General features: G+C 43.4%; 1 protein-coding gene across 3 annotated transcripts in view; it reads right to left on the reverse strand.

Moving 5' to 3' along the window:
- Positions 1–21,010, reverse strand: part of JCAD (junctional cadherin 5 associated) — a 67,598-nt gene that overhangs the window by 36,250 nt on the left and 10,338 nt on the right. The window contains exon 1 of one of the 3 annotated variants that reach the window (XM_080975273.1): positions 18,316–18,440. The exons of the other annotated variants lie outside the window; for them this stretch is intronic. The gene's annotated coding sequence lies outside the window, so the exon portion shown is untranslated. Of the gene's footprint in view, positions 1–18,315; positions 18,441–21,010 lie in introns of those variants that run through there. 3 annotated transcript variants of the gene reach the window in all.

Here is a 21,010-nt window from a genome sequence, read left to right on the forward strand (position 1 = left end):
ACCTGAAGGCGACCATAACTAACTCATCACATATGCAGATTAAATGTGCAGCTCTGTTTCTCCTCTTATCCTACACAGAAGATCTTAGAGCTGCAATATATTACATGTTCAACAGGCGCTATTCAAAAACAAAGTCACAATTAGCCTTCCCAGGGAAAAATGCCCCAGGATGGCTAGCCACCTGTTTAGAAAAAATATGCACCCCTGTATTTTATCTAAAGCAGAGGAGCACCCAGTGCTTTACCACAACAATCTGGAAAGAGGGGGAGTTGCCTCTTCTTTTTTTTTACTAGCTCTTTGCTTCCTTTTTTCACAGCATTTTTGACCTTGGTCATGTGGTGATTAAATTTCTTAACAGTTTTAACAGCTTCCTAAACATTCTTTCGCATGAAGAACAGGAGGGCTTGTGGGAGGCAAGGAAGGAAGCCAAGCAAGGAATCCTTTTTGCCAACGTGCTCCTTGACATATCACACAGGCTTATTCACTGCCCCTCACACATGATGCTAGCAGGTGCAGTCCTCAGGTCATCTACTCCAGAGCAGCCTATGAATCTCTTTCGTAATCCTAGAAGGAATGCTGGTTTGGCCTAGGACAAAGGCTGTAATTCTATGCATAAAACAGTGAGATAAACATAGGAAGTGTTTGGATGCAGCACTAAACCACAATTGTGCAATGTGAACAAGTCTAGCCTCCTCCTGGTCACACATGACCAAGAAGAGGAGTTGGGAAGCTTTTGTTAAAACACACACACGCACATATACACACAATTTGTATTCTTTTTTAAACAAATGTAAGAGCCATGAAACACTTATCCAGCAGTACATCTAAGGGTGTTTGTTCTATCCAAGGCCTTTAGACATAAAGTCACACTTTTGCTTCAACTTTTAGCTAACAACATCCTTTCCTTCACCTCTCGGCTCCCCACACCCGATCAAACATCATATAGGAGGGTCTCCTGAGCCTCCAGATTTTTGGGGGGGAGGGGATATGCAGCTGTAGCATGGAAGACAGGGCAGGAAACCCCTTCTAAAACAGGTATCCTACTTTCCACGCAAATTAGAAGATGATCTGTAGCTATAGAAGGGCAGCAAACACATAGACAAACACATCCCTTAACTGATAGGGCATCAGACTTCAATTCAAATCCCATGGAGAGATAAAGCAGAACTGGTGCTGTTGTTACTTCTCTTCACCTCTCTGCTAATCCAAAGAAAGCATGACATCTGAGATAATACAGAGGCAAAGAGCATACTTATTTACTCTATACATTTGGCAGCCAGATAAATGGATGATCTCTCTGCCCTTTATGAATCTTATCAAATGGTCATTAATTTGTTCTTGCTTCATCTCAGCTGCTCCCTAAGCTTCTTTGGGGAGTCTTTCTTGAGACTACCTAAACAAGGGGATGGGTAATTAAGATAAGCTTTGCAAATGCTGACCTGCTAGATCAAAGAGGGGTTCAGGGAAAGTACTCAGGCCCACCATACATCAGTAAAGATGGAACAGATAACTTTAAGAAGAGGTCAATTGCAAGTCAATTACATATGCTTAGGATTGTTTTCTGAATTAAACAAAATATATGAGTTGTCCTCTTTTTGCAGTCAGGAAGTAGAGAATTCCTAAGAAGGGATGAGCCAAAAGAGATCCTTGCTAATAAGTCAACAAAAGTTACAAGGCTATAAAATTGTTCCGGACCTGCCTGCCCATAATAAATTCGTACCTATGTTAGGGACGTTACCTTCCGAGCTATCACACATTTAAGTGAAGTCTTGTATATTGGGAGCACCACTGAAAAAGCCTGCAAGCACACAATCGCTCCCTCCAAACCTTGTTGCTCAAACTCGAACTCTCCACAGGCCTCAAAGGTCAGTGCAAAGGCTCCTGGAATTTCACTTGCAAAGGCCCGTGGGATTGCTAGATGCTGTTTGTGTGCAATTTTTCCAATTTTTCCACTCTTTTACAGGCATTTTCACCCCTTTTTGTTTGTGGTGATGCGCTGTCGCCCATGTCTTGTATGTACATAAATGGGTAGTTGCCTGTATGAGAAGCCAGCATAAGTTACGCTTCCTTAAGTTTAGCCAGCATAAAGTAACTCAGATCCAAACCCCATTCAGGAGTGGGGCTACTGCGAGCTGAGCCAGCCTAAGCTTTCCAAAGGGGAAATAAACCTTTGAAATAGAGTTGAATTACACCACCTGCCAACCTAGCAGTTCGAAAGCATGTCAAAGTGCAAGTAGATAAATAGGTACCGCTCTGGCGGGAAGGTAAATGGTGTTTCCATGCACTGCTCTGGTTCGCCAGAAGCAGCTTAGTCATGCTGGCCACATGACCCGGAAGCTGTACGCCGGGTCCCTTGGCCAGTAAAGCAAGATGAGCGCCGCAACCCCAGAGTTGTCCGCAACTGGACCTAACGGTCAGGGGTCCCTTTACCTTTTCATGGGCACAAGTTCTGCCAGGTTGCCAGGTCACATGAATAAGCTAAAGAAAGTTAAGATCCAGCATATGCCCATCCCCACCTGTTCCCCCTTCAACCACCCATTTTCCAGGCTTACACTAGGGTAAGTTCCAGCAGCTGGAAGACCACAGGTTCCCCTACCCTGCCCTAGATCAATAAATTCTAGCATGGTTGAAGTACAGGCGAAGGACTGTGTGTGATTACTATAGACAACTCAACTGCTTTTGTGCTTGATGCTCAGTTAGTAGTCTGAGCTTGGATAATGTTATGTGGCATTCAAGAGGGCTGCCAGTTTTATTGAACTCTGCCTAAGTCAGAGACTTTCTCAGTACATTGAATAGGGGAGAAACAAATAATTTCCCTTTATGTGAGCCTCACAAAGGAATGAATGGTTGAGAAATTCATGCAGGGAATTCGTTTGTTCTACTGGCCATGCCTCTCAGCTAGAACTTGACTATCTGTTTGGGTGATCTGACAGAAATCTTTCAAATGAATTCATATGCTGCCATATGAGAACTGCCAGGTTTCTCTGACCATATGATAAAGCAGTTAGAGGTCCACAAAACAGTGACTCTTGCACTTTTCAAAGTTTTGCCTCTGGTGAGACCCTCTGTGAACAATGTGCTTTATTCATTAAGTCATGCAGTCTGGGGATCTTTCAGTGCAGCCTCCATAAATGCACTCCAGACTCGAGAAAAAGCCTGGGTCATTACGCAGCTCAGGGCTCATTCGCACATGCAGTTCGTTCATTAGATCTGCCATCACTAGATTACTCAACACTCAAGCCTGGGTCCTACGTACAGATAGCACAAGTGAATTCTCTACATTTGTGGCGAATGTGTGAGCTGACTGTGTTTGAGAAGATGTGAGGAGCTTAAAAAGCAACTAACAGAACCTTTGTTAGTTAGTTAGAACCTTTGTTAGAACCTCAATACCAATTCATATAGATGTGCAGAGGAGGTGGCCAAGATGATAAAGGGTCTGGAAACCAAACCTTATGAGGAACGGTTGAAGGAGTTGGGTATGTTTAGCCTGGAGAAGAGAAGACAAAGAGATTATATGATATGGAAAGAGGATAAAGTCCAAACCAGAGAAGAATGGTAGATTAAGTTGATGGATTATGCTGAAATGGTAAAAATGACCAGAAGAATCAGAAATCAGGAAGACCAAAATTTTAATAAAGACAGTTAAAATTGTTAGTAGGAATGGAATAACACTTGTAGTTTAGTGGTGAATTTTGGATATAATGAAGATGTAAAAGATTTGGATTATTATAAAAGATGCAGGAGGAAATGATTAATAATAGAACCCACAAAGGGGAGGAGGGAAGTCCAGGAGATTCTACGGAATCTTGTCTTTATGTTGTATGTTGGATATTTGATTATAAAACTGTAATCTGGAAAAAAAAAAACTTATTTCAAAAAAGAAAGCCCACCCTCAAAGAGATTTATGACAGTCATCTTCAAATATATGAAGGGCTGTCACATGGAAGGAGGAGCAAGATTGTTTTCTGCTACTCCAGAGTGTAGGACCCAAAGTGATGGATTCAAATTGCAAGAAAGTAGATTCTGAGTAAACATCAGGAATAAGAGCAGGTTGACAGAGGAACAGTCTACCTCAGAAGGTGGTGGACTCTCCTTCATTAGAGAGACTGGATGGCCATTGGACAGGCATTCTTTAATTGTGATTCCTGCATTGCAGGGGGGTTGGATTAGATGCCCCTTGGGGTCCCTTCAATGGTATGATTCTATGAAATGGTGGGTGGGCACATTTCAGAAACCGCATCATTTCCATTTAGAATCAATCTGTCCTCAGGGCAATGCAGTTGCAGCTTAATGAAGAATGTGAGCATGAGCTTGGGAGGGAAGGAAATTCTCCCCTATCTCGTGTAGTCATGCTCAGGCCCTTCGCCTTCTTTTGCAGCCAGCATATAAATGTGTGTCCTTGCTTTAAAATATGCACATGCATGCAAACAACAGGGAAACGGAATAATGAGTAGCATGACAAAGAGCAGTGTTGAAGATTAAAGAGCCTTGTGGTCTTCTGTACTTGTTATACAGTTTATTTCCTGCAGCCGGCTGCTGTACTACTGTGGTATTACCGTCCCTGTAAGGGACCATCATTCCTCCTAAAATTACCAGGAGCTGTGGAGCCAGCAAACTCGCTCTGGAGAGCAAATGCATCTTAGTGTCCAAGTGAACAAAGTCCAAGTAGCAATTTTCTTAGAGATCTAAGGACATAAATCTGGCACCAGTTGGAAGCAAGAAAGTGAGGCACATTGTAAAAAGAATAATAATTACGGTACATTTTTAAAATTCTGTTTTTTGTTTGCAATAATTACAGCAGTGATCTGCTACTTTCCCCTGTTTTGTTGAGTTCAAAGCCTTTGAGTTTGGAACAGTTGCCTGGGTAGATAAATAATACAGAGCCTGCGTTCAACAAGGAGGGGCACCCTAACCAGCAGCTGGCTGGCAATGGCCTACTTTTGCAAATCTAGAGGGAGATGTGGGAACAGTGCACCCCAGGATATGTCTGGTTAAAATGGCTCTGCAGAAACCCATGAGCAGTCAAACAGATGAAAGAAGCAACTGAGAAATAAGGCTGCAGTCCTAACTCTGCTTGCCTGGGAGTAAAACACGTTGAATTCAATAGGACTTACTTTTGAGTAGACATGGACAGGATTGCACTGTAAGCCAGCAGCACTGAAAATATTTACCTCAATGGAGAGAAGACAGCTGTGCATTTGGGCTAAACTGAAAGTTTTTAGCTGGGAATTTAAGTTGATTGCAAGCAGCATCTTTTTGCAGTGAATCTAGAACTAGGCACCATTGTTTTTGTTTTTCTTATATTTATATCCTGCCTTTCGTCTGTCACTATGAAACTCAAGGCAATGTCCATGTCTTCTCATTTCAAAGAGTATATTGCAAAGGATTATTATTTGTTCTGCAGGTCAAATGTTCATTGCAGCACACTGGTTGAGAGGCAGAGCAAGAAAGTGCCCAGTTAAAAATCTCACCTATGACTTATTTTCCATGCTCATTAGAAGGATTTGGCAAGCCTCAGTTGCCTATGGGGAGAATAGTGCCGACTTCTTTGGCACCTGAGTTGTCAACAAGGCCACTGGGAGTGGAATCCCCACTTTGACTTGGGGCACCTTGTATGGATCCTGCTTCACCTCGGACAAGCCCAATATTCCTCCTGAGGCTCCCTACTTCAACTTGGCATTTGGGACCCTTCCAAAGCTGCTGCACACCCCTAGGATTTAGGCATGTGTATATGTCAAATGAGGATAACACTGTGCGTCTGTTGATGTAGGGACTAGCCCACCAAAAGCTATTACAGGGCTGTCCCTACCATTAGGCAGAGGCAGGTGGCTACCTTACGTAGATGATGCTGGACAGTGGTGGCAACATTCACACACACACACACACACACACACACACACACACTATTCTTTGACCCCTGCTGAACCCCTCAGCCATTTGCAGTGCTCTGATGGTACCTGTCCATCCAGCTTATGTAGGAATAGTGAGCTCACCCTTCATTTCAGGAATCAAAACATTTTGGGACCAACTCTAACAACTGTTTGTCGTTTTTTTTACACCTTTGAGCCACAGGGCTACCCCTCTGAAAGTTGTAACCAGGGCTTGTTTTTCAAGTTCAATTTTGTCCCTTTATTTCCAGGCATATACTCCAAGCAGCAGGTCATCATAGCTAATGTTATCCAACACCTTGCTTATTAGAGATGCAGTAGACTTCTGACTTACAGGGTAAACTATTTTGCAGTTCACCAGTATTACGTAATGAGGCATTATTCAAGCAAAATATACTTTGGGGCCCCTATGGTAGGTACGCAGGGAGTGAAACTCATTTTCAATCTATATTCAAGAGGTGATTGCTGAAAAGCCTAGCAGCTTTTCTTCAACTTTCTCTTAGATCTTTCTCAGCAGGAAACAATTACATGTAATACCAATTTCCTGCAGAATCTCACAAATCCTTCCCTGCAGGGATTTCACCTTCCAGTGGTCTCTAGAACGCACTACACAGCATCTAATTGGAATAGTACTAAGTCAGAGCTGCTAGGTAAGAGGAGGTTTTTTTTCTTTGTTATTACTATTACTCTGTTCCCTGAAGGCTGGATACTTTCAGATTATCTCAACTTTTCCAATAGACTCATCTTTTTCAAGATCATCTCTGTAAATCAATGCAGCTTATGATGGAAGGTTTACTACAGCATGGTGAAAAGGATGAATATGATGCTGTGCTGCAGACAGAGAATTTGGACACAGAATAGGACTTACTGCCTCCAACAGTTGGTTCACACAAGCCTGCACATCACTTAATGACTTGCATCTGAACATGTGAACTTAAAGTGCATTTGTTTCCTTTGAATTGCATTTGTTTCATGCAACTCCATTACTGGAACCAAACTGCAGGCTTCCCTGCCAACGGAAAGAGCAGCTTCAGGGAGACCCCCCAGTATTAAGAGACCTGTTACACGTCTGACTTGTTCAAGATCTGTATTCCAACTAATGTAACTCCAAAACAAAGCCTCCCCTTTCTGATGACATCATCTAGCTGGATATAACTCTTTTTACTACAGTTTACATCAGGGGTCGGCAACCTAAGGCCCATGGTCCACAAGCGGCCCCTGGGGGTTGTTTAACTGGCCCATGAACCACCCCCAAACTGAGCCACCCACTCAGAAAGTCCCCACGCACTGTGCTAAACCAGCGCAGCGCAGAGACTCGCTTCCATGGCACTGGAAATCGCGTGCGCTCACACACATGCAATCCGGCCCATGGAGTGAACCAGCCCAGGCAAGATAAACCTTGCCGACCCCTGGTTTACATCATGACCAAGGCAGAGGGGAAAAGAGGGGTAAACTTTCCCTATCAGCCCCCTGTGGCCCCACAACTGCTATTCATGTTTTCTAAAACAAACTGCACATTAACTGCATCTACAGAACACCATACAGTATCTAGTTTAGGACACAATGGGATTCTGCTGAGTGAGTGGTAAGCTTGGAAAATTCTACCCATCAATTAGGCTTATTTTATTTTTTTCATTTATATCCCACTCTTTCTCCAAGCGGCTCAGGAAGGCTTACATGTCACACTTTCTAAGAAAGAAGGGCCAACGGGCCTCTTCTTGCTCAATAATGATCTCCAGACACTCAGCTAGGTCTGCATTTTGTAAAACCCTATCCATCCTTTATACAGTTGCAACTGTTTATTAGCCAAGCTCACAATGAGGTGGCATTTACAAGCCATTTGAACCAGCTCCCAGTCTTTTAGCCAAAAGAGAACAGCATTTCCACATGGAAAGCACATAATCACCTACAGCTTAATCTTGAAGGTTAATAAGGAAAGGCACTAAGGAATGTGCTGCTGGCAAAATGAAAATAAAATAAGAAAAACGTAGCAATTAACCTCTTGAAAATGAACTGTTGCATAATGAGAGACTAGAACAGCCCAACTGAAGGCATATCTTGAGGATAAAGGACATCTGTGAAACTCTGCATGAAGGAATAAGAATATATTTATTGTGGAATAAGTGCTTGTGGACCAGTGGTGTAGTAAAACAGGGATACGGAAGGATGCTGTCTGTTATTTCACAGCTGGGATGATAATGTCACCTCCTGAGGTGCTACTTGCCAGACCCCTGTATGCCAAATAAAGAAACTGTTATCAGATACAAATTCACTCAAATAAGCTAACCAGAGGAAGAGGTAGGTTAACATGCATGATGAGGGTTAAACTGCCACTTTTAGTTTGCAAACATTCCAAAATGGAACAACCAAAATATGACCCAAAAAAAATAATAATGAGCAACCTTTTGAAGTATTAGGGTTTAGTAAGTCAGATCACATAGGCAGGGTCGGATTAAGACCTTTAGAGGCCCTATGCACTTCAAAGATTTTGGTGCCCCCATATATAGATCTAATTCAAAATATAAACAATAACAAACCATCAAATAAAATTGTGTTTTTTGAAATGAAATGAAACCTACAAGAAGATGGAAAATACTGTTGTTCTTTTTTGTATACTTCCACTATTTATATTTGATTCCCCCCCCCCCCCGCTACTTTTACTTTTTCTAATTGCAAAGCCTTTGCAGTGGCCCTCCAGGGATTCAGGCAGGGGTTGTTCCCAGCCCTACTTAGAGATGTTGAGGATTCAACCTGGGCTCCTTTGCATGTAGAGCATGGATTCTACCACAGAGTCACAGTGCTTCCCCAAGCACCCCACACCAGTGCACTTCTTTGGCCTTTAAATCACCCTCCCTCCCCTGACTTAGACACAGATAAATTAGAGTTGCATTTCAAAGATGTCCATCTGCTTCAGGAGAGCCCAAGTCCTATGTAATGACAGCAGCCAACTAGCAAAAGCCTCTAGAAAAGACTTCTGGAGGTCCAAGGAACTGATGGGAGAAAGGGCAAGGAGTTAACATGGCACTAAGTTGCAATCCCTTCTCTTGTCTCCTTCTAGTAAGCCTTCTCCGTGGTTATGCACTGGCTAGGGGGATTGGTTTAATGTTGCTCACTTCCTTCCACCTCCAGCTGACCTTTTCAGATTATGCCAACATGGAAGAGGCAGGACTTCCCCACTTTATGTCTGCATAGCCCCTGTCCAGGTGGAATGGAAGATTCACCAGTCCCTCCTGCCATATCCCTGACCAGGGTGGGCTGGCAGCTGACGAAGGGAGGAACACACAGTTACACCCCTTTGCAACGATAAAGCATATGATCCACATATCAGTAGGAATTTAAGCAGACTCAGAGGAGCTGGTGCATCTGCATGGGGATCCATTACATAAGTGGCATGGCAGATGAGTGGGCTCTAACTAGGTTTCTACCTGGAGCGTTTGTTCTTCTCATTCCCTCCCACAGCTTGATATGGGAGGTGGTTGGGTAGGTTATTACTCATGTCAGCACAAACTGGTGGTACCAGTCATGCCTCTTCAGTTGAGAAGGAATATTCTGGCTCAAACATTTCCCCCCCTTTACAGCATATGTATGTGATGAGATAATACACATCTGGTGCTGAACAGTCACTGAACTCTGCAAATCTTCCTTACATAGTGTGTGGGCAGAGCAACTGTATATGGGAGATTTAGCAGCACCCAATCATTGATGTTCTGCTTTAAGCTGGAAGTAGAATAGCAGCCTTCGAGCACTCTGTAGACAATTGAGCAGTCCGCTTTCCCCAAGCCCTAACTATTGGAAGGGGACAATTTGCATTGTGGCCATTAAGTGTGGGTGAACTTCCTTTCATGCACTTCCAGTCATGATTCCCCCTGCCCTCCACCACAGCTGAACTTTGGGAGTGGGAAAGAGAGAAAAGGTATAATGGCAATGCATGTGGAAAAGGAAGTTTCCTAGAGAGAAGAGGCAGACCACAGAGAAGCAAATGGCAAGAGCAATCTATCCTGGGTAGAAAAGCAGGGCAATAGGCCTGGGGAAATTGCACTATTATTCCACATTGTTAAAAAAGGAAAAAGTAAGCTTTTCTTAGTTCTAGAATGAAACAGCAGCTGAACAGAGAAAACATGAAAGGGTAATGTTTTGTTCAGGATATTGTGCAGATGCCCCATAAAAATGGATGAATAAAGCATACGAATTTCACAGTAAATGCCCAGTGTGGACACAGCCAGTACCACCTATACAAGTGAGATAATCCTAAATTATTCTAGACTTTGAAGAAAATGCTTAAGGCATTTGAAACCTATTGATAAGGACCACTTCACACTTTAAATGTAAAGTATATGCATAAGATGTATTGAGTACACACACAATGTGTGTACATTGTATGTATAGATGTATACACCTAGTATGACAAAAATATATTGGGGATCTCCAGTTGGCTGCAGCTCCTTGTTAAGTGCACACTCAATGGCAACTCCAGGTTTGCTCTGCAGAATATGCCCAATGCCTTCAAAGGCTTTACAAATGTGTCCCCTTGACCCATTCAGTTCATACCTGTCAGAGTCACATTAGACAAGATGTTCAAAAACTATTAACAGTCTTTCCCCCCAAGTCCTAACCTTCACCTGCTATTTGCCTCTTTACGAAATTTCCTTTAAAAAAAAAAAGAGAGAGAGGTTGGAGAACTGACCATGAATCTCCAACCATTTACTTTGGCCCTAAGTCCAAAGGGTCGTCATTGTCTTTGGTCTGACCTGCTTGCTTAAGCTTCAAATTTGGATCACACATTATCTCAAGTGCATTTTTTCATCCACAGGAGTTGCCAATGCATGAGCAAAGTAACATCCAATCCATCATGTGTTGGAAACTTGGGACTCATGGACAATTATGCACCTGACATCAGAGAGTCATTGGCCCAATTTGCACACAATGCTAAGCCAAACCATGGCTAAGTGTGAACAAGCAAGCATGGGAGTGCATGGCGTGAAGACCATAGCCTCTGTTTCATTGGCCACATAATTTTTTGTACATTTGTTTTGCATTGTTACAAACATTGATTTGTTTTTGTTTCCTATTCACTGCTTTGGATTATCAAAATACAGTGAAGAAGTCTATACAGAATACAAGAGTCTTGGTGGTCTTCCATTTATTTCGCCACCTCCAATTCAGTTTTAAAATGAGCAGCAGTTGGAAAAGCTCAGTTAAGTTTACTTTAGCTTTCCTTGCTGTAATGTGATTCCCTTCTTTCCAGGGAAGTGAACTTCGAAGGTGAACAAAACAAAATAATTGTTGGAGGTATCAAAGATTGTTCAACAGAAATAACACAGAAAGTGATACTACGGACTAAAATGTGCTGATATAAGAAGCCAGCTAAGGAGGGAATTCTTCCCCCGGGGAGTCCTTGCACAAAGAACACAGGCCTATCAAAGCAAGAAGGACAAGGAAGCTCCGTGTAGGATTCCTTTTGCTCTTTGCAACCTTTGACTAATCTTCTTCCATGGACAAGTGATGCCAAGCAGTGACAGAACTAAGGTCCTGCTGTGCAGGCCAATCAACAGTTCATCCACAGTCCAGACCTCCTTGTTTTATCACTCTCTTAACTGCACTTCTAAATGAGCACAGGGGGCCCATTTCCTAAGAAAGGGTAGTGGGAACGAGAATCATTGTCTGCAACTAGAAAGAAGATTTGATTCCAAGCAAAAATACTGGATTGAGATGGATGGAATGTGGTTTCAATTGTGCTCATTTTAAATTTGCTTCATTTTTAATGCCACAGTCTGCTGAAGGCTGTAGGTTAAATATGATTCTCACATATGACTAATTCTTTCTTTGCAATCTGTTTCTGTTTTGACTGCTTGTTGCTCTTATGAGTTTTTGACAGCTTAGTATGCATGTTTTTAGGATGTCACTTATGGTGAGCTGAATGGAGCTTTTTTGGGAGAGGTAGGGTAACAAATGGGTGGGGGGGAAATATAAATATTCATAATGTGTGGGTGATCCTGCAGCAGCAGGTAAATTAATCTGCGAAGGGTCAATAGGTCCATCTGCTACACCCCTCTCCAGCCAACTTTCATATGGTGGAAATTAACCTCAGGGTTTTGTGGGGGTTTTTTGCTTTGGTGCTGGTTAACTGATTGGGGTCATTTGGGTCTGAGAAAGGTCAGTTGACCCCAGATTATTTAAAGCCCAAACTGATAAATGTAAGCATAGCACATGACAGACTGCTCCTTGGAAAATAAGTTCTGGTGAAGTGGCTCAGTTGCGAAGTAGAGTGGAGGTGAGAAGAGAAATTGCAGGGTTCAAGCTTCTAAACAGTAGGTAGATTCAAAGGCATATGCGGATACAGGTGTTTCCATCTTTGTATAGGTGGGTATATATGTGAATTGGCAATGCCGTGTTGACCCACTAGGCAACTACTGAAATAGTGAACTCAGAAAGCTACGTGGAATAATCACACATCTCTGTTGGCTGGGGAGCAAACAATCTTGTTACCAGTTATCAGTACAGTCCAGGTATACAGATATGGGAGTAAGTTTTATTTAATCTCAGTAAAAGTAATGCCTGTTAGCCCAGGGGTCGTCAACCTTTCTGGGCTGGTGAGCACTTTTGCAAACTGGAGAAATACTTCCTCAACATCTTCTGTTGGCTGCAACAGAGTGCTTCTCTAGAGCTTATTATCAACAGCGGGAGGGCCCTTTGGGCACTATGGAGGTCGTATGCAGGTGTATTTGCATCTGTGGGTGCTGTTTTGGTAACACACACACACACACACACCCAGATTAGCCCTTGTTTTGAAAGCATTTTTAACTATGAAAAAAGATTTGTCCCTCTAAGGAACTTTTAACAAATTGTGTCTTTGGCATCTGACCAAATAACTGGTGCACTTTCAAAAAGCCATTTTAAAAAAACCCACAATCCTCTTCAACTTGTTATCACTCTGCATAGCAACATGCTTTATTTTCATGGGTTCCAAATATTCATTTAAGCAACTTTCCAAAGTTAGTTCTGTGTTAAGTTATGCAGCTAAAGTAACAGCAGTTTTGTGGGTAGATGTTATCCTGACTAATTCTTTGCTCCGTGTGGGGGAGGTGAATCCTGCATATCCATCTCTCTCTCTCTCTCTCTCTCTCTCTCTCTCTCTCTCTCTCACACACACACACACACACACACACTTATTAACCAAGTTTTCATTTTTGCAGGACGCAATCACTCTTTTAGTGAGTAATTCATTATTACAAGCGTAAATTTCAAAGGATTCGAGAATATACAGCTTGACAATTTCAACAGCTTTTTTTAAAAAACGAAATGAAATGAAAAACAAGCTACCAAAGCACAGAATCTCATTTTGGTGGGACTTGCTCAGCATCATAATCTAGAGGCTTTGGCCTGGTGAAAGTCATTAAGAATTAGGCATCTCAAATCTCTGACAAAATATTCTCTGTCAGGAACTGAGGTCCAAGTACTGATAAAAAAACCTAGAGCAGGTGAGGAAGCAGGCAGGTAATGTGGAAACAAGGGTGCAAGGGTGGGGAACCTCTGGTCCTGGGAGAGTCCCTCTCAAGCACCACTTGATAGCCAGGAGGATTCTGATCCGTATTATTATTATTATTATTATTATTATTATTACTACTGGTGATTATGAAGATATTGCTTTCGATGCAAACATCTCAACTGTTGTCCTATCTCTAACCAGCTGCAATTTCCTTTCCCAGCCAGCAGCCTGGCAGTATAGAGAGTAGAAAACCAGTGCCGGGCATACTGGGGTCCCTGTTTAAGACTTCTGGTGCCTCGTCACGCCCTAGTATTGAATGATCCTTGAGTATAAGTGAATCACAAGTGCAAATGAATCCTGAGTATTCTCACCAGCTTCTTTTGCACATGTCCAGTGGAGAATGCACAACCACAGCTGTATAAAGCCTGAAGCTCTTTGCGCAGGACATCCCCTTTGTTTAGCTAGATTATTCTGAGCTCACAGATCTTCCAGTAGACGCTGCAAGTGCAGAGACGAAAAGCTGGAATAATCGGCACTGACATAATCACAAGATGCTTGGCTGAACATGAGGGATGACTAGGCCAGTGGCTATAAGCATCCCTATGAGGCTAATGTGCCTGTATTGTCGATTCCGGTGAAGAACCCTTTCTCCATCAGAAATTAAACGGAGGGAAAATGTGTCTAACTGCCCAGCCTGTAACTCCCTGACTGTCAAGGTATTTATATTGAACCTGATGGGTGTCCCACTGATTCCAGTTGGCTTGGATCTAACTGCCAATTTCAATTAACTCTTTCCTCGATGGAGGAAAGCCTTTAGAGGAAAATACATTAAAAAGCTGCATCAGAAAATGGCATTTTAATACTAGAATCATAGAATCATGGAATCGTAGACCCCAAGGTTCCCCCTCCCAGCATAAGCCTTTCTCTTCACCACCACCATTACCTGCTGTCCTGCTCCTTTTCCACATCCTTGTAGCACCCATTTGCCTGCTACATAGGGAGCCAAAGAAGGAGCTGTCAGCATCTCCTGGTCCATCTAATACTCCATAGTTTGGGGCAGAGCAAAAGATGTGTGAACAAGGAGGTTGCAGTGGTGATGTGAAAGAGCAGGTGCAGGAGATTCATGTCAGTGGCTGCCTGGCTGGGGTAAAGGCACTTGGCAAATACCCAGCCATGCTGATTCTATTTCTACATAGGACTCACTCTGGTTATCTGTGTGTATTCTGGACAAGAGACCTGACCTGCTTCTAGCCCTTTCATCATCATCTCAGAGGACCTGAGAGAGTTCTTTCAGTTTGTTTGCAGCACACATCAGCCCTGCAGAGCAGAAAACATTTTAATCCACCATGGGAGGCAGAAATGCTTCTACATACAGTGGTACCTCGGAATGCAAACAGGATCCATTCCGGAGCCCCGTTTGCATCCTGAACAGAACGTAAGATGCGACAGCGCGTTTCGCCGTTTCTGTGCATGCGTGTGACGTCATTTTGACCATCTGTGAATGAGCGAGCGGTGAAACCCGGAAGTAATGCGCTCCGTTAATTCTGGGTCGCCGCAGAGCACAACCCGAAAGCGCTCAACCTCAAGCGTATTTATCCCGAGGTATGACTGTACCAGTTGCTGGAAGCTACAGGAAGGGAGAGTGCTCTTGTGCTCAAATTCTGCTTGCAGGTTACACACAGGTATCTGGTTTGCCCCTGTGAGAACAGGATGCTAGACTAGATGGGCCATTGGCCTGATCCAGCAGGCTGTTATGTTACAGAAATAAAATTTGCAAGGGCTAACAAATCTGCCACTTGCTTTTCCAGAGTGACCATGATAAGCTGCTTCTTGGTGGTGGTGGTGGTGGTTTTTTAAAAAAGAGCTATGGCTCTGTGAGTGGAGTGCTCCCATTCCCTGATACTCTCAGCTAACACTTTGAGCTAAGCCCAGAGCCACCCAAGCTCATCCCCATCCTATTCCAGTGGTGACACTATCCTTCCTCTGGTCTAAACCCAGGAAGCTCCATTTTCTAAAGGAGGACCCAGTTATGAAGAATGACTCCACAGTTCCAGAAGAATGAATGCACACAACATGTGCCACTTTCATTTTTTTTAAAAAAGAAATGCAAATTAAGGCTGTAAGATACTTGAAAAACCAAGGTTTTGCAAACAATCTGGAAAGCAAGATCACATAAGTGCCTTGTTTTTCTATATATGTAATTCAAGTCCATTTTAAAAGGGCTAACATACTTCTCTGGCAGATTCCCATAAATATTTTCCACAAAAGTTCATTTTTCCACATGAGCAAACGCTTTCAGTGTGTGTGTGTTTTAAACTAAGTCTTGATATGGAACTTAGAAAATTCTTGGCACTATTGTGTGGAGTTAAAATGACATCAGCTGGACTTTCTATATTGAAACGCAACCACATTTCTTTGTTCTGAACACATCAGCTTTGCATCTTTCATGCAGCTCTTACCAAAAATAGAGTGTGATTACAAAGTGGCCGTCTGTATTCAGAGCAACCTGACTTACATGCCACAAAAGTGGGAAACCCTAGGGCAGCATCTCTCTCAATGCAACAAAAAGAAGTACCATCATCATGAAGCAGGGGTGGCACGTCCCATTTTGCCACCTGGGGCAAAACGGAAGGTGCTGCCCTGCCACTTGGCCACTGCAGCCTCCTTTATATGGGTAGTGTGAAACACTGCAATGATGGCAGCTTCCATCATTGTAAGGAAGGGTATACTCATTGATGGAAGTGTGTGCTCAATTCTGACCAAACTAAGCCTCCTATGCTCTACGATTGGTCAGAATCAAGTATACGTTTTCCAGAGTTAATGCTAAATACATTACTTCTGCTACAGAGCCAACATAGCCGATTTTGTGTCCTGGGCTTTTTAGACCCATATACTATCTGAAACCATTGGTTGCCAGACGTTAAATATATTGGCATTATTTTCAGCTCTCCTAGCCCACTATAATGCTCTGCACTGAGTGTGATTGAACCAGTTGCACTCCCCTAAATCCACCTGTGGCTGTCAGCCAGCCCACACCTGCCTGCCGTCTTACTTAAATCTAGTCTAGGGGGTGGCCCTGGCTGTCAGCTTCTTCCTCCTTTTTAGACTCTTTACGTGGGGACCAAGCTAGAATTAGTTGCCTCTGCCACTGGCTCTGGCTCCAGCTACTGCTGTTGGCTCTCTGCCTTCTGCCCCGCTAGCCTCAATGAGCACCAACCACCACTGGGGATGTGCATACCTCTGCCAGAACTACTGGCTTGCTTCACAGCCATGCTACCCATTCTCAGGCAAACAGGAGCCTTGCATCCTTCATCAACCACAAGTCTCATAAAAACAGTGACACTGAAGACAGGCACCTAACATTTCTAAATACATACAAGTGTGTATTTTAAAGGGAGGGAGATATATGTTTGTACCACAGAGGTAGGGAACCTTTTTTAATCTGATGGGCCACATTACCTTGTGGTCAACCAGCCAGGAGCCACATGCCAATGGTGGGGAGGGCAAGAGGCAAAAGTGGGCGGAGCAAAGAATGTGCATTGTACAGTAGGCTATATTCTAGCAGTGCAAGCTTTAGAGGTTTACACACACATATACATACACGTATCTCCAAGCCAGAGGCATCACAGTTCAAGGACACATTCCAGCCAGGCAGAAGCACTCAATGAGTGTCTGCAGCAAGCCATGGAGGCGTTTGGCCCAGGAAGGGCCTGGCTATAATCCTGAGGGCCAACATGTGCAAACACATGATCTTTTTCAGCATGCAGGAAAATGCTGTGCATCACATATGTGCATTGCCTGCATTGCATCTCCACACATACTAAGACTCAATGTGGTGTAGTGGTTAGAGTACTGGACCAGGACCTGGGAGACTAGGGTTTAAATCTCCAAACAGTCATGGCCTTGGGCCAGTCTCATTTGTATAAATGAGACAGTGCATTTGTATAAATGAGACTATTGTATTTTAATGTTCTGTTGGAAGCCGTCCAGAGTGGCTGGGGAAACCCAGCCAGATGGGTGGGGTATAAATAAATTATTATTATTATTATTATTATTATTATTATTATTATTATTAGCCCCCATGCAGGTGTCTAAGCATATGGCACCTATGAGGGAGCCCACAAAGCAATTCCCTTTCTTTCAGTTTTGGTTGTTGTTGTTTTTAATGGTGATCACTGATTGCCAATCTTGAACCAGAATGTGGTTTGAGATTCCCCTCTGATTATCTTCACAGCACGGAGAGGAGGAAGGAGCAGGTACTGTTTGCATAACAGAGTACTATGTGGAGAGTTCTCTTAATCCAGCATTTTGCAGAGCTGCTTTGTTATTTGCATTTCGGCATAAAAGAGGTTTTCACCAGAAGCAAACCCTCACTGTGCCTTTGACAGGAACCCAGCAGACAGAGAGGTGCTTAATTATCTGGCAAGGCTGCATTAAAGAAATACTCTGGAACACAGGGCAGTCTTGTGGTTACTATAACAGCATTAAGACATACACTGTAAACACAGCTAGTGCGATCCAAGTCAGGCACAGCTTTAGCCTTTGGCATAGGGATTACACCGAGAGACCTGGAGAGAGACTGTGCTGAATATTCAACCAAACAAAACCAGCCCGGGAGTGGAGCGTTACTACATCAGATCAACTCCACAGCAGCAACATCCAGTTGTGCCATTGAGGTCCCAAGACCCACAAACAGTTTTCTAAACACATTGCCCTCTTCTCCATGTGACACAGGAGTGCTGGTTTGCTACTATCTGCTCAGAGCACTGGGATAATTTCACTCAGGTTGCATGTACAGAAATAGCCACAAGACCAGCTGTGAACAGTTCAAAGCCTTTGCCACTAAATGCTTCTCATAATAGCAACAGCAGTTTTGTGGCCACATTCACACACACATAGACAGCAACACTCTCTCTCACACACAGCCCAGAAAATCATTACCTTGAATGCAAAGAGGAGACACCTTGCTTTCCTCTCATGGATCGGAAGAAGCAGGATTTTTAAAAAGCCACCCTAACGCAGACCCGCCTGCTGAGAGTTCTTTCAATCCCACTTTGGCTAGCGACTCTAAGTTTGTGCTCTGAATAGAGGCTGTGTTATTTTAACCACAGGATTTCTAGTCATGGGGGAGGAGAGATGGATTAGGTACGTTTGCAATCTAATGCTCAGCATTCAATGCTGGAGAAATGAACCAGCCCTCAAGCTTGATGGAAAGGAGAACTTTGTGTCGAGAGATACATTTCAAGAGACCCTGCAAGCCAATTATGGCTAAACTAACATGCTAAGGAACTGTAAAATTCCAGAGGAGTAAGATAACATACGCTTGTGTTCTTTCCTAAATAAAAGGCATGTGTGGAATTTCATGCCAGAGACTGACATGAGGGAGGCTGAGCAGATGTGCTCAGTGCGGGTCAACCTCTGTCTCGATACCTGAGCATTCCTGACCAAGAAGCATGCCCAACACCTGCTAAAGTGGGTTTCAGCAGCCAAATCATCCATTTGTGTGGGACTAGGGGAGAAATTTGATTCAGTCCACACTTAAATTCACACTTTCTGAAGCAATATACTGACAGAAATGCAGCCACCTTGTGAAATTCACGCTTCTCCAAAGTTTGCAATGCAGTTCTCTAGATAAATAATGCTTATAAAAGTGCATATGCTACAGTTAACTATGTATAAAAATGTACATGTTAGTGAAAAAGAACAAACAGAAATGCATTATATTGGGGAAATGCTTTGCAAAATACGCACATTAAGCAAAATTCCTCACAAAGATATATATTAGGAGAAATCTGCGCTAAAATGCTGGTGAAGTTTCATAACGACTAATACATATATATTTATGAATGGATACAGAAATATGGAGAACTGAGCTGAAGACTGGGAAAATGAGAAACAGAAGGAAACTAAAATGGATAGATTCACTTATCCTTACACTTGGGGCATGTCCACGTGTTCTTGCCCTCTCAACTCAGTGCATGTCAGGGACTGTCAGGATGCTGACGAGTGTGCACTGGGGAAAGAGGGGCAGGAGTCTGACTTGGGAGAGGGGGGCAGTGATGGGGGGGGACTGTACCAGCCAGAAGAGAAGAGTTGGAGGCTGGGAAGCTTCAGAGCTAGAGGCTGGAGCACAGGGTGGGTCAGAAGAAAAGGTGGAAAAGGCAGGTCAGGCCAGTGAAGCGGCTGGTGCTTCCCCACCCTCTCCTGCACCGCTGTCTCCCTGAACCAGGAAAGGGATGAGCGGAGGAAGCTTCCATGCAGGCACAGCCTCTGGCTGCGTACGTACAACCTGCCAGGGGAAAATACATAAACAAGTGGAGGGGGGATGGTCCTCTGTTGCTGCAACTGCTCCATAGAGCACAATACCTGGGAATAGCTGATTAGATGCTAGATTGATGTGCATAGGAACCCAGAGCTGCAGAAATGGCTGCAAGTGTTTTCTTTTATGTGCCATGTGCATTCCTTTGGCTGGGAAGATCCCTTGACAGGGCAGAAATGCACAACAGCATGCTTCGTGTGTCACCAATTGAATCTTTCCTTCGTGGCTTGCTCATAACTTGGGAGATTTGTCCATAATTGTCAAGGCTGAGTTGCAGGCAGGTGGGTGATGGGGGGAAAACTCAAGAGTGTCATTGCTCCCATAGGCACAATGTGAGTAGGGCAAAGGGCTTGATCTCAACACTTTGGGCCAAGCGGTTGTGTGGACAGGCCCTAAAAGGGCACATTGCTACAAATGCACCTATTAGGCCTCTGCATTTGGATGCTAGAATGTAGGCAAGATCTCTGACTTGCAAGAGGAAGGAAGCAGCTAACATGTCTTAACACAGACATGTGTACCAGAAATAATTACAGACCTAATTAAATGCAAGGATGAAATTGTTCCTGCAAAACTAGTTTGGAACATCTGGATTAGATCCCAGGCTTAAGATAATACACGCCTGATGTCACGCTATGTCATGGCAATACAGCTTTGGGCTTCTGTACACACCTCAGAAGCAATTGTTAAAAACCATAGCCATTAATAGCACCCTGTCTTCCTAAGATGAATGCTTTAAAAAAATAAACGAATAAAAACACAAACACACATACATGAATTTGAGGGAGCAGTGTGGGGAACACACACAACGAAAGCGAGGATCAACTTTAATCCGTCCTTTGAAACAAAAACACTTGGGCTTAGTTCCATTGAGAGCAAAATCCAGATCTATAAATAAATAAGCAAGTCCTATGAAAAACCACTCATGGTGGGGCATTGTTTTGCCCGCCCCTCAAATGCAAGCATGTCTTTAGTCACAGGCAGAGCACAGATGCCAGAATGCTCTGCTACCAGTGTAAGAAGGAAAGGACAGCAAATCCCACTGAAACCACAAGGGGGATTTAAAAAGGCTGAATAGGCTGCAATTACCTACTCTGGAATCAGGCCAGCATGTCAAGACTAATACCCTTTACTCTTGTGAAAACGACATGGTGGAGAAGAGCCAGTCCTTTGCTAGTATTTAAGGCTAACACACATAGAGCTCCTTTGAGATTCCAAAGAGCATGCTCCAATTAAGTGAAGGGCTCAAATCTATTTAATTATAATCGCAAAACTGTTAAAGAAATTTCAGCGCAAAGCCTCAGCTGCCCTTTTACTCCA

The sequence above is a fragment of the Podarcis pityusensis genome (assembly GCF_964106645.2).
Source record: "Podarcis pityusensis genome assembly, chromosome: 12".
NCBI classification, from domain to species: domain Eukaryota; kingdom Metazoa; phylum Chordata; class Lepidosauria; order Squamata; family Lacertidae; genus Podarcis; species Podarcis pityusensis.